Genomic DNA, 14,535 nt, shown 5'->3' with positions numbered 1-14,535 from the left:
TATGAGGTTTAAAGGGGCAGAACATTCAGAAATGAGATTGGTGGAGGAATTGCTAGGTATAACACTGTCCAATAACTATATTACCTTTGAAAAATAATTTTTCAGACAGCAGATTGGTGTAGCTATGGGCTCCCCTTGTGGAGCTAGTTTCGCCAATTTAGTTATGGCCAAATGGGAAAAATACACCATTTTTGATAACCTTGAACTGAATGAGTGTATTTATTATTACACCAGCATTTTAGACAATATTTTTATGATTATTAAAGGGGGTGTTGAACTAGCTGCTGAAATTCTGGAGCACTTTAATAGGTACACCACCTTTCTCAGGTTTACTAGTAACTTCCACATAGATTCTATGAGCTTCTTGGATGTTGAACTATCTAAAGATAGAGCCCAGAAAAAATATCTAGCAAGGATTTTCTGAAAGAGTATTTACTCTAACTCATTCTTACATTACACTAGTTTTCACCCGCTGCACCAGAAGAGGAGTGTAGTGAAGGGCCAACTGGTACGAGCGGCCAGGATGACTATGGAGGATGACCACTTCTTTGAGGAATGTGAACTCTTGAAGTCCATGTTCCTCAAGAGGGGGTACCCCATTGAGTTGATTGCCAACCTTATAAGGGAGGAGAGTAGTAAAAGGGCCTCTGGCCACTTCAGACCCAGCCTCTGCCAAGAATGGACAGCAGCTCACACTTTTGAAACCAACGTCTCAGTAGAGATAGAACTGAGTAACCCCGTAGTTAGGAATAGTACTGGACCACAAAGGGAGCAAAATTGTTTGATATTCGTGACTACATTCTCTTTAGATTATGAAGCCCTGATCACAATACTGAGCAAAAACTGGCAGTTGTTACTGTCCGATAGGGATATACAAGGAAAGTTGGGAGACAAACCGCTGGTCACCTGGAAAAAAGGAAGGAACCTAAAAAAACTTACTGAAAGTAGTAACAGCATTTTTAGAGGCACCCCAGGGATATTTAAATGTGAGGCATGTAACCAGTGTCGACACATTGCTACAGGGTCAAAATTCATTATTAGGGGTGGGACTATTTCCTGAAGAACAAGTTTAACTGTAACTCCAAAGCCTTAGTCTATGTAGCATTATGTCAGTGCTGCCCTAGTTTTTATGTAGGCAAGACTGACCATAAGTTTAAGGAGAGGATTTATGAACATGTTTATTACATTAACAAAAGGAAAATGGAGATCCCACAAGCTAGACACTGCATTGAAAACCCTAACCACAGTTTCAAATTTAAGGCCATCAACTCAATTGAGATGAATAGTAGAGGAGAGGCGTCTACATTTATGTTGGAGTAATTGGAACTTTTATGGCAGCTTAGACTCAATGCATGCTTTCCACCGGGCTTGAATGAAATGACTTCTATTCTATGTGTGCTAAAACTAAAGAGCCTTAAGAGATAGTAGCTGCACACACATTATTTTTGTTGGATGGTTAAATAATAGATGCTCATTAGCCCTAGGGAGGTTACAATTGCTAAGTTACACCCACCTTTTATAGGTTAAAAGAAACATTACACAACACAGTTTTTTATGCAAAGATTACTACTTCCACGGGTCCCTGAACATTAGTTATAAGTAAAGTGAACTAACTACGATTTTAATTAATACTATTTAATTTATTATATGTTCCGTTATAAGACAACAGAACTTTGTTTTTTTATAAAACTAAGACACTCATTTTACCTAATGACTTAACAAAAAACAAACTGTTTGACTTCAGTATATTAGGATTACACCTTTAAATTATGTGACTGTGCTTAATTGGCTTAATTGTATTAACAAGTATGAGTCACTAGGATAGTACTTGTTTTTTCTTTCTGAGCACTATTGTCTGAAGAAGTTAGGAGAAGTGTTTCTAACAAAAAGCGCTTTACACTTTGTGACTTGGATTCTGTGCAGCCAGATCGTTTTTAACTTTTTATTGCTTGGCAGTTACCGGAGTGTGCACCGGACTACTGATTGCTGTAAGCTTGTTTTACTCAGCTATTAAACCTTGTTGGACTTTGCAGTGTACGCTCGTCTTGTCTTGTGCCTATTATTTGCTTGTTTAAGCTGAGGAGGGAGTGTTTCAAGTTTAGAGCTTGCTCCCTCTTACTTTTGGACAACAGTTTCTTCCTCTTATTGTAAAGCCTGTTAATGGCAGTTGTCCACCAAGCAGGTTTGCTCTTCCTTGAAGAGCTTGTTTTGATCCTATCAGGTATGGCCATGTCAATCCAGTTATACAGGTGTCAGTAAAAAGCATTGGCGTAGGACTTGGCATAGTTGCCAGTTCCATCTGAGGGGGGAGGTGCAGTGAAAATATTTATACCATCCCTTAGAAGGATATAATCTGCTTTGGAGAAGTTTTTTAGTTTAGTTGCTGCTGGGGGTGGGGGTCAGGTGTGATAGTTACTTTGAATGAGACTGTCTGTGGTCAGATCTGACAAGGTAAGACCTCACAGTGGGGGTGCTACAGAGGTCCTCCGTATTGGTAAGCACCAGATCCAGGATGTTGGTGCCCCTAGTTGGGGTGTCCACCAGCTGGTCCAGGACGTTGGAGTTAATGAACTGGAGGAACCTTTGGGCAAGTGAGTTTGAGCATGAGTAATTTAGCCATTCAATGGATGAGTAATTAAAATCACTCAGAACCATGGTGTTTGGATGTGTCTTGATAGATTCCAGTAGATCCAAGTAGGCAGAGTGGGTGTCCTGATTCTTGGAGGGGGGCCTGTAGCTGGCAGTGACTTGAATAGGTGTCCTACCAACAGTTAGTTGTACCTGAAGTGTCTCCGGATAATAATAGTATTCAACCAATATGGAGGTGTATTTATTTTTAATGAAAATTGATACACCACCTCCTTTAGTTTTCATGCCTTCCATTTGTGGTCTGAATATGTGGTAGGAGCTGTAACCCAGTATGGCTGGGGTACTCTCCACAGCCTTGAACCAGGTCTCCCTGGCTGTACAGATGTCAGTGTCTTCCAAGGTGAGGACTGCTTCCAGTGAGTGCAGTTTCATGCTAAGACTCCTAGCATTTAGCAGCATAACCTTGAGGTTGCTTTTTGATGAAATATTTAGGTCAGTAATTTTATCCTTGTGACATTGCCTAAAAAGGCAGTATGGGGGTGGCAAGAGCCTTTGCCATTAACCGAAATCCCAGGGATGACAGATGAAGAGCATCTCTGGCAAAGCATCAAAGTCTATCGATCATATCATCCCAGGCTGACAGGAACTGGATCCCTTTAGAATAACACCAGAAACTAAGCCAATTATTGAAGTAAATGATTTTCTGTTTATATTGTGGTATCATCCTAGGCAAGGGTAATATACTGGTCAAGGCTAAGGACATACCTGCCTGTGACACATAATCAGAGACTCAATCATGTCGCTCTTCATGTAGCCCAGGAAGGTACATCTCAAGTCGTTCATATCAGCATGTACTATGACTGAATCATAATGGTACTTGTTGTTGAGAGACTTGAGTGCCTGTGTGATCTGACAAATCCTGGCACCAGAAAGACAGCTGACTATAACTTTCTCCTTGTTCAGTCTGGGTCTGTGTGTCTCACTATAGAGTCTCCTATAACTAAGATATTTGGAGTGGACTTGCGTTGCCTTATAGGCTTTGATGGTGAGATACTTGTGATTGTAACATTATATATAGTGCGTGTTTTGAGGTGTTCCTATTACAAGACCGAAGACACATTCTTTCAAATGCATCTTGGTCGAACCTAAAAGACTGAGATGGCAAAATATCGAAGCAGCTTTTAAGCAAATTCTTTCCCTGGGAAAGAATTTGCTTGGCTGCTTCATTACTTAGCCATTTTCGGCACTGTAATGTGGTCTCGGAGTTGGTATATTTAAGTAGGGGGGATGTGGGGGGCACAGCCCCCCACTTAATGTAATGTTTAAAGTGTTTGTTTTCTTTTTTTTTTTTTTTTTTTTGTTGGAACAGCGATTATTTTCCCTGGAAAAAAAAAATCGCTGTTCTGACAGTTCGACATTGTAAGCTTTCGCTTACATAGGGTCGATTAATCACCACTAGCTTTTTTAAGCGTTCGGTGATCTAATATAGACCCTGTTTTGAGTTTTTGGTTGGTTTAGTATGTATGTGTTTTGGATGTCTCTGATGTTTTAGTAGATTTTTGTGAGTACCTTCGCATATGCTGGTCTACGTGTATGCTGTGTGTCATGAGTAGGAGTTGTGGTAGGTGGGCTGACAACCCACTCTGTATTGTACAAGAGAGCTGTGATTCTAGATTCATAATGTAGGTGTATCTCTCACAAATGGTACAGGAAGGATTTAGAAATACGGAGCTGTCAGTGTACATGAGGCACATGAGTAACATAATCTGTTACCTGCCACTCATACTCTTCTCTGCAAGTTACATGTGTGAGTTGTTGAGGATGGTGAGATACCTGATTTGCATATCTACTTTGTACCTGGACTCCTTCAGGTATGCAGTGGTGCATGTGTATAGTCCATGGAGGTTGAATGCATATGGGCTCTAGTTTGTGGTTTAGATAACATATTAGCCCTATGTGTTCCATGTTTATGACTCTCATGCAGAATCTTTACTGGCGTTTGAAAGTTAAGACTTTAAATGAGTTAATATGCCGTCAGTATCAGTATCCACATTTTTAGTCTCTGTGATATATATTCCTTACAGTGGTTGGTTTTAAACATCTGCTTAACTGTTTTTGAGCTTTAGAGAGACATTGAATACAACTGATATTGTAATTTCTTAATAACCATTTCTGTTCAGATTGGGCAAGGTAGTGAAATATATCATATTTGGGAAATCTTTGTATATAGCATAACTTTTCTGAATTCTGTTAGTTACAATGGTCCAGTAGGCCTACAGATAATGTATTATTTGTACCTGCTTTAATATTTTGTGCTTAATCCAGAATCTTATCTTACCATGCAAAATACACTTCAAAATTACCCATAACATTTCAGTATTACTGGCAAGATTTTGATATGCGACTTCAAATTATTTGAATTTCTACTCAAATCAAAGGTTAAGTCATAGGTCAATATTCCCCATCCTTTGCAGTGTAATTTATTAGATAATTTCACTGAATGTTAGTCAAAAAAATTATCCAAAATGATATGGAGATAAATTGGTTGACTTAGTAAGGCCTAACTATTCTGCTGTGAGTGTTATACATCACAGAATACAAAGTGGAAAGTAAGAATTATTCTGTCTGTGTATTAACATTGCAACTTCTAGGTTCAGGCTTTTAGTCCAGATGCTGAAAACATTTAAAAGAGATGAGAACCTGAATTATTTAAGAACTGATGACTCCAAACTACCCAAGAGAGAGAGAGAGAGAGAGAGAGAGAGCATAAAAAAGACTCACCAGAAACTTGGTTTACTGTATCTCAACAAAAAATGTCTAACTACAAATGCCCTTGCACGAGCTCTTCTCCTCCCCTCCCTTCTATATGCTTCCCTAGTACTCACCAACATCCAAACTACTACTTTAAACAAACTCCAACAAACTTACCACAAGATAGATAGATTTATCACAAACTCTCCATACAATACACATCACTGCCTTGCCCTAAATACTCTCCACTGGTTAGAATTCCCCCATCTTCTACTGCTGTCATAACTTCAAATGTTACACTTCATTCTTTACAAACCTTCATTCTGCCCTGCTCTCTCTTCCTTCATCTCTATCTACACTCCTCTGCAGACTCACCATACCTCTAATCAGCAACTACTACAAATCTACCAACCCCAAAAAATACCTGGCAAAGTCCTCTATAAACACTCTATTGCCCAAGCCTGGAACAAACTCCCAAGAGACATTTGTTCCATCATTCACCCATCCCACTTTAAAGAAAAACTCAAACTTCACCTACTCAACTCCAAAATATGTCCTTGTTAAGCCCCTACTTAAGCTCCCCACAACCCTACTATATACCTTTTCAGTCCCTCCACATACAGCTAAGTACTCCACTATTTTCGATACTTATTAAACTCTACAATCAATACTGTTGGACTTAACTCTTTTTGTAAATATATAAATATTTTTTAGTCTGCAGAAATATTGATATGTATATATCATGTGTTTGCATTTCTGCTTTGTTTCTCTAACGTTCTTGTATAACTGATTTTGACCATATTTTTGACTCAAGTGTTTGATTCTCTGTAAACTCTTTGTTTTTTTTTTTTTTTGAGCTTTTCTCCTTGGGTCTCCACTGAAAATGGGCCACAAGCCCAGCTGGACCAACCTGGCTAACAAATATCAATAAATAAATAAATAAATAAATAGATGAATGATTCTGCCATTAATACCACCTCTAGTTTTAAACCTTATAGCTTGTTAAATATAAGGTGGGCCTTCTTTGCCCGTACTGAAATGTAGATAAATATTAGCAACTGTAATAATTCTTCTACTGGAACTTAACAATAAAAAATTTATTTATCTGTACACAAAATCAACATTTCTACCATTAGTTTTGATTTCTAATTAATTGTCCTGTTGGGTCATATATATTTGCATGTCTGTTGATGCATCCGCCCTGTTGCCATCAATCAACCCTGCATGTTGTTGGACTGTGTATTACTGTTCAAATTATGCATGTGTTTTGCACGCTGTTCAATGGTGTGAATATCTGGGTGTTTGGTTAATGGGAATACTAATGCATGCTGTTACAACTAACTGTGAATGGTATTATATGTCACTAACCCAAACTGTCTTTCTGATGAATGTGGTGATGCTGATATTAAAGTGAAAGACCTAATTAATATAAGATATTATTTTGCTGATATGTGCATTTCTTGTAGACAAATGTTTGAAGTTTGTTTAGATAGATAGTACTGATGTTTTAGTAGGTAAGTGCAAACCTCTGACATTAAAAGGAAAAAAATGAAGAATCAAAGTCTGTGCTTGTATCAACAATCAATCTGCTATTGACTGCTGAAATATATACTCCACTAACTTAGGGGTGTAAGTGTAATATAACATTTTACTGACATCCCAAAATCAATTCTTATCTATATTTTCAGGACGGTTAAGAAGGAACTTTATTAATAGTTCCTACAAGCCTAGAAGATAAATTCCCTTGATATTTTGGTCAGTATGAGCAATACAATTTATTCTACATTCTCTAATAACATAATATGGAAAAGCTACACTAGCTACACACAGACATATTTAGAAAAATACCTCTAAAATATCACTGAATATGTCGGGCCAGGAGCCGTCTCTCCATGGAAATACATCTTGATTGATGTTTTAAGGATAATTTTTTCCGCTCATAAGGAAGGAGAGTGTTCAAGAACTGTGAGTTCCTTCTCACATTTATACCAGTAAGAGGAGTGAGATATCAGCTAACACCACATAGCTCTATATTTCTCAACCAAACAACAGTTTGAAAGAATAAAACCTATAAATGAAGAGGAAGAAGGAGAAAAGGGAATAACTTAATGAATAAAAAGTGGAATAACTCTGAACATTGGTATTTAGAGGTTCGAGGTTTTGGGATTTCGAAATTTAAAAGTGAACCTACACACACACACATATATATATATATATATATATATATATATATATATATATATATATATATATACCTTAATTACTCAATTAGCAATATCATAATATCCATCTAAAGATGGATTGCCTTGTACCCCAGATTCTCTGATATATTTATATAAATTAAAGCAGCTGACTAAAGACAATGGGCAGGATTCACGAAGCCTCCGTGTAAGAGTTGTAACTCATACACGGAGGCTGCAGTTAAACGGAGTGATGTCAGCATGCTCTGCATATTCATGAGAGCATGCTGAATCACACCTAAGTCTAACACGGTCCGTGTAAGACATTTGGGGGTGTGTCCGTAGGCTGAGCCCTGCAAGCGGACACGCCCCCATAAGTGTAAAGGTGTCCAAAGTAGACACCCACAACAGAGTCCACGGAAATGTGAATAAACACAATACAACACATGCCCCTACAGACTATTAAACATAAAAGAAATCTAAATGAACATGTCATATTTTTTTTAAATAGTAAAAATGTTTAACCGTGAGTGCGCTCGTTTGCGCGAGCGTGCCCATAGCACAGCTACAGTTAGCAGTCAATGGGAAAGCATATAAGAACTAAATATGCAAAATAAGCCAGGAAGCAATAGCGTAGCAGTAGAGATGCCGGCTGCAGAGCAGGCATTCATGGTTCGAGCCCCCACAACACCATTTTTTTTTTTTTTGCAAAATAAGCAGGAAAAAAGTCCCTGACACATATGTACACATAAAACCAGAATATATGTAAAATGCAATGAAATAGCCCATTTATATTGAATAAATGTGAGCTAAAAAATGAATAGAAAATGCCAGATGTGCCTATAGCTGAGCTACAGTTCAACAGAGTGAGTGTATGTGCCCGTAGATAAGCATTGGTCCAACTGGTGCAAACTGAGTGCCCGTAGCTGAGCAGTGGTTTACCATGCTAAATATATGTGCCCCTAACTGAGCTGAGCGGAATATGCATGATGATAGCCAAATGAGGCTTAAAGCAGCGTACCCCGTTTGCGCGGAGCTGCGCACCGCGCAAACAAGCTAACCGACGGGCAACGTTGAGCAAGCCGGATCAAAACTGCCTTTACACAGACACACCCCTCAACATGTCTAGACAGTCATGAAAAATAAAAAGCAGTGGCCAGGTTCGAACCCAGGATACTATACACCATAGTCAAGGTACAGAACCACTAAGCCATGACAGCAGTACCTAGAAATGCAATAATAGCTCATATATAGGAATGAATACAAACTACAGCATGACAATGCAGGTTTACTGAAGTTGATACAATTCCAAAATGGCCAATCACAGATATGTGCGGGAAAAACGGACTATATAAGCCCCATAGGCGGGAATACACAGCATAAACGATTGTAGAACAGACCTGCAGACAGAATGTCAGGTGTAGGAGAGGGTAGTCACTTTCGAGCGCAGAGGTGGGGTGTTGAGGAGTCCAGGTACATGGCCTGGCTCCTAGTCCACAACCATGAGGCCCAACTCATGCAGGGCCAGGTCCTCTGGGGAGCGTACAGGGCTGAGGCATGGGACCAGTTGGCTCATGAACTCACCAGTGCCACAGGAATTCCAAGGACAGGGGAGCAGGTCTGTCACCACCAGGCAGACCTGAAGAGACGCAAGCAGGACCAACTGAACCTTTGGATCCAGGAGGCCCGGCAATCACCCAACGCCCCACCACTGAGTAAGTAACAATTAATTATGTATGTAGAAAGTTAAACTACCTGAAATTATGGAGATGTGTATTCCAGTATTACTTCATTTATATTACAGCTGCAGGTGTCCGTTCTGCGAACCGCAGAGCCTATGCCGATAGGCTGGTGCGGTTGCGCCACCAGGCAGGTCAGTAATCCACTACCAGTAACTGTAAAGATATATAAATGTATGACAGTCAGCAAAAGAGTGCAGTGTAGCCAGGAAGGAATTAAATCTGCAAGTAACAGTGTGAAAGTGTATGCAAGTATTGCTTGATTACAACAGTTCCCAGCCTGAAAGTGTAAACTAAACATGAAACTGTCCAACATATATTTTGAAATAAAAATGCCCTGCCTGTAAGAAAATAGTACACAACCTGCAGCAGCATGTAAAGTATAGCTGCAGAAGAGGATGAAATCACATGTGTGAAATATATCCCTGTGGAAATACTGAAACATGACAGAAGTGAGACTGCTGGAAAGAACTGTAATAACCACTGTTCAAACATGTCAATAAAGCCTAGAAGTACCAGTCTGAATAGTAACATGAAAGCAAGTGAGAGAGTGTGAGAAATTGTCAGGAATACAGCAATACAGTAGTAATAACCCCTGAATAAACTATACTGCAGTCAGGACAGAATTAAATGCATGTGAGACTCAGAACCAAACAGCAAAATCTGTTCAAAGTGTTGCTGCATGTGGAATGTGTACCCCAAAATCTGGATATGTTGCTCCCAGTCTGAAATACGCAGATAGGATGATTATCTGATATACCAAACATCCACACTTGTCTACAAGTATATAAAGCAAAAGTAACAGGATGATGTATCTGAACAAAGCTTGATATGAATGTGTATGAACAGCAATAAAATGTAGATTGATGTTGCAGTAACAGTCCCATCTGCAAGGTGAAGTAGTTAACATATAGGACACTGTAGTTAGAACAGTAGTGTGTATATAACTGTAGCTATTAGAAATGTACAGCATATGTATTTGTATTCAAGGTGTTAATATTACTTTATTTACCCCACCCTCTAACCACCTATAACCCATTCCACGTGAAAATGGTATGTGCAATCACAATTAACACCCCTGGACGTCTGTCCTGTTGGGTCATATATATTTGCATGTCTGTTGATGCATCCGCCCTGTTCATACATCCACACCTGATGGCCTGTTGCCATCAATCAACCCTGCATGTTGTTGGACTGTGTATTACTGTTCAAATTATGCATGTGTTTTGCACGCTGTTCAATGGTGTGAATATCTGGGTGTTTGGTTAATGGGAATACTAGTGCATGCTGTTACAACTAACTGTGAATGGTATTATATGTCACTAACCCAAACTGTCATGACATAATGCAAAACATAGAACGACAGGGAAGGCGGGTTCCAGCGGACCCACCTCTCCCACCTCAGCTGGCGAGTGCACCTGGCACTAGTGCCGAGTCCGGACCCTCCTCCGGTGGCCCTGTGCCACCTGCGGGTGGAAGCGCTGCAGGTGATGGGGCTCGCCCCCCTCTGCAAGTGTGGCCGGAGGAGATCCACCACTCACCCTCCGTAGTGTCCGGACTGTGGTGCGTAGGGAGATTCGGGACTCTGTCCTTGAGCCCCTACGCCAGCTCGAGGCACTGGTGGCGCAACTAATGGGCATGCCCATTGCCCCGCCTACACAGCCCCCAGCACAGCCCCGTCCTGGGCAGTGAAGAGACAGTGGCAACTGCCTATGGGTGGGGATATCAGTTCCACTGTTGCCATCTGTGGGCTCATGGGCTCTGGATATCCAAACCTCCGTCCCCGTCATTTGTGTAACCCCCCACACGTGTCATACACCGCCCCTGTATGCGTCTTGTTTGTCTTGTCTGTTTACCTACCCAGCCTACCTCCCCATCTGAACCAACTTCCTTCACCTGACATACCACTCTTACCTGAAAAAAAAAAAAAAAAAGGGCACTCTGTACCCACAAAAAAATTACGCCCCATACATAGCTGCCCATTCCGCACACATGTCCACTGGACATGGACCCTACCAATTACAATTGGCTGTACAACAAGTATTATTGTTGTCCTGACACCTCCCAGGGGTGGAAGGTTTCAAATGTCACACCAAATTACATACATATGCACAGCTGTTGCTGATGAAGAAATGGGCAGCTATGGGCCTTACCTACATCCCTCCTGCACATCCCAAGCTTGTTTCCCTACTGTCTTACCCTCTTTGTGACCCCTTTTTCACCACTTTCCTGTCTCCCCATTTTCTCTTCTTTCAAAGAAAATAGCGCGGGTGTGCGCCAGAGTAAGCACCGTTAAGCAGTTGTAAGCGGGTGTGCACGGAGCTAACCGCCAGTGCGCATGCGTGAGCTCCGCGCAAACCAGCGCTAGCCCGGTTACAACTGCTTAAAAGTGCCTTAGTCACTGTAATAAACAAAACGGCAACCTCCTCCAAAGAACCAAACCAACGAAATAAGAAGTGCACCAAAAGGAAAAGCAGTCCAACTATCCAAAAGATTTTATTTGCAAACAAGTTAAAAATGAAAAAATGAACCCCCCCAATATATGAACATATGTACGACATAAAAAAACATAAAGATACAAATGCACTGTACAGGCACACCATCGTCTGTGAAGAATTTAAGTACAGATTTTTTTGTATTGGATCAAATTAAAAAGGAGTTGAGGGGTGGTCCATGGGAAGAATGTATAGGTTATAGGGAGTTGTGGTGGCAGTTAGCACTGGAAGCAAATAGAAATCCAGGACTAAATGAATATATTTCCATCCATCCTCTATTAAAATTAAAAGCAAACATGGATTAAAAATGGGTTTTTTCTTTATGCGCCAGCAGATGGCAGTATATACCAACACACACTCAAAATAGGAACTTTTTAATGAATTAAATATTTTATAAGACATTTTATGAATTTATTTTTAGGATAGTATAATACCTTGTACATAATTAATTCTATGTGTTTTTAAGGAACTTTACATATTTATAAACAAAAAAGGTTTTATAAGTTCACATTTTGAAAGTTTTTGTATAATTGAATAAATCTTATGATTGGTCAGGGTACTGACGTCAACATGTATATAATAAGACAAAAAAAAAAAAAAAAATTTTAATGGATTTGTATCTGATGAAGTCCGTGGAGGACGAAAACGCATGGATTATTAACAGCGTTCATTTTTTCATTTTTAACTTGTTTGCGAATAAAATCTTTTGGATAGTTGGACTGCTTCTCCTTTTGGTGCCTTAGTCACTGTGATTGACAGGTCCTGTACTCAGTTCAAAAGAAAAATAAACTCCCACTGTCAGTCCCGAACCCAGGACCTTGGAAACACTAGTCTGTACACCCTACCACTAAGCCATGACTCTTATACAAACACATTGTGCTAAAATAAATATAACATGTAAAAGTAGGGATGAATGTAAAGGGAATATAGGATGTGTAGTACACAAAGCATGCCATTTAAAATACATGTCACAAACAATGGATATCCATAATAGTAGTTTGTGAAAAGAAACAGCCATGCTAGTTGGCAGCCTGTAGATAATAAGGTCAGTTAAAGTACATAGGTATATGTATGCATATGTACATATATATATATATATATATATATATATATATATATATATATATATATATAAATATATCTAGATATACTTGTAGGAGTCAAAGTGCATACACACTTGCTACAGGGAACATGAAAGAGGAATGGAGAACTGTGAATATACAACACAGCCTGAAGCATGAGAGAGATACTAACCTTTACAATCACAGAACACTGTCCACAGCATACCAGCATGGTCCCACCACACAATCTGAAAGGGCAACGCCTATCACACATACCCTTTTATAGCACTGACCTGAAATCACAGTGAGAACTGCAATCAGTACACAACCAGCTGTATGCAATTAGCAAATGCTGGCCCTCAATTGGTGCAGTGGCCATCACATGGACCTATGCAAATACCTACAAAAGCATCCAGTGCTAACACTCCCCACATGCAATAAATTAATTGCATTGTCTGGAAGCAGACAGAGAGAGGCCGAGAAGTGGAAGAGAGAGAGAGAGAGAGAGAGAGAGAGAGAGAGAGAGCACCAAAATAAAAAAAAACACTGTGACTCTCCCTACCCTGAAGCTGTCAGCACTGACAGGGATAGCAGCGGCAAGCAGAAGCTGTGGAACGCAACCAGCTGCGACATACAGAGGTAATGCAAAGAAGCAGGTTAACAGTGTGCATACTGTGAACCCTCCAAATGTGTCATAGGTCTGTATCCATAGGTATGTCCATGTGATATGTTGTGTGTACGTAGTTCCAACAAAAGGGGATGACCACACATCACATGTCAAGCAGGCATAGGCCAGGACCCTGGTAGCATGTGTCTGTGCGTTGGCCTAGCAATGGCTGTAGTGACTGCTTTGAAATGTCAGCCAGGCCCCAAGCCAGGATCAGCCCATCCCAAAGGCACACTGGCTGGGAACAAGTGTCTGCAGGTACCTGATGTCACTGCACATGCATCCCATACTGCAGTACCCCATAGTGTAGCAGACCAGGCCCATTATGCATATGATGTGGTAATTCCCAGGGTCAGTCGAGGTGTCCCCTTAGTGTTGTGGGACCACTGCTGCTGTATGCCACTGTCCAGGTACATATCCTGTAGCATGGCCAAGATAAACTATCACTGTTACATGCGGTGGTATGTCCCCCAGAGTGCTGGTAGCACACATCCAGGGGGACCACGAGGTCACAGTGATGCTGTGTGTTCTCCTCTGCTGAGGGCGGCCCTCACCTGGACATGTGTGATGATAGGGAGGTTACACCCAGCTGTGATAAATATCCGAAAGGTGAGGGAGAGGGAGGGGGGATATGTGCACCGAACATGTCTGCAGGAATGTTGCCAATATGCGTGTGTTTGGTGAATGTTAAGTAGGTGTGGACTAACACAGAGCATATCCGAGGCATGTGGTCGGTATGTGTAACATAACTGAAGAAGGCCTTGTGGTCATCCACAGTGTTTGTGTCTATTACCCTCCCAGAGTAGGCTGTGGCTATTGTTATGACGGACTGTAGCGTAGTACCAGTGCTGACCACAGATGCCTACCCTTAATGTGAATGTGCTCTGTCCTGCAGTAGCCCCCTGCTATTGTTATACAATCTGCCTCTGTCTGGGGTCCACTGGACAGGATGACTAACCATTGTGCATAGGGTCCGGGTTAGACATTTTTGGGGTTTATTTTTTTTGGGGGGCCCCCTTTTTTTCCCCCCCAATTCTGCAGGCCCTGTCCCCT

This window comes from Protopterus annectens, chromosome 3.part1 (genome assembly GCF_019279795.1).
Source record: "Protopterus annectens isolate FY-2018-M chromosome 3.part1, PAN1.0, whole genome shotgun sequence".
In the NCBI taxonomy this organism is placed as follows: Eukaryota; Metazoa; Chordata; order Ceratodontiformes; family Protopteridae; genus Protopterus; species Protopterus annectens.
Note: the sequence above shows the minus strand (reverse complement) of the source record.